We start from the raw sequence: 1,004 nt of genomic DNA on the forward strand, positions 1-1,004 counted from the left end.
CAAATTTTTATATTTGTGTAAGTGTTTGCATCCGATGTTCATAGCGTCGGGGTTATGTGTTCATATTTTTTATATGATATGAACAATGGGTGAACACGATATGAACAAGGGGTGAACAACCACATAAGACCAGAAACATATATGAACAAGGGGTGAACAACCACATAAGACCAGAAACATATATGAACAAGGGGTGAACCTTAAACGGTGTGGATGCAATGCATGTATAAAACTCCAATTGACAAAGAATCGCTCCTGAATGTGTTTATAATAAAGGAACTATTGTTCACAAGCTGTTCATATTGTGTTCATATATGTTTTTTTATTTATTTCCTTTCGTATAGTAGTTATTCTTATTACGTTCATAATTGTGTTCATAAATGTTATTCAGTCAAAGTTCATACATATGTCAATTTTTTGTTCGTATTTGACACAATGGTTCATATATATATATATATATATATATGTGTGTTCATATGATTCTTACATTAATAAAAATCATAAATTTTTTTGATTTTGTAACTCCCAATTAATGATATGAGAGTTACATAATTTTTTTTTTACCTAAATACCCTTTTCAACTTTGTTCATTTATCTTTTATGAAATTTTAAATTTAAAAAAATAAGTTTTTATCATAATTAATCACAACCGTTAATTGAAAGATTGAATGACCAAGATCGGTTAACAAAGTTAACACAAAAACTTTAGTTAACATTTAATCCTGACCCTGTATATATATATCAAAATCATTTATTACCCCACCCTTTGTGGCATCTCGTAGAGAGAGGTTTGTTGTTCGTGGTCAAAGTGAAACAACTAAACATAAAAACACATTTATCGCATTTTTTGTAGCATATGACATATTTAAGAGGAAAGGTTAATTGCATTCTGAACTCTTGTTAAAAATATCCTTAACCGTAAATGATAATTGGGTTTTTTTTTTTGTTATTTAAATATCTTATTAGATTTTAATTATAAAAAATTCTCTTTTTCTTTTTATTAA

The sequence above is a fragment of the Cynara cardunculus genome (genome assembly GCF_001531365.2).
Source record: "Cynara cardunculus var. scolymus isolate 2C chromosome LG 1, CcrdV1, whole genome shotgun sequence".
Classification (NCBI taxonomy): domain Eukaryota; kingdom Viridiplantae; phylum Streptophyta; class Magnoliopsida; order Asterales; family Asteraceae; genus Cynara; species Cynara cardunculus.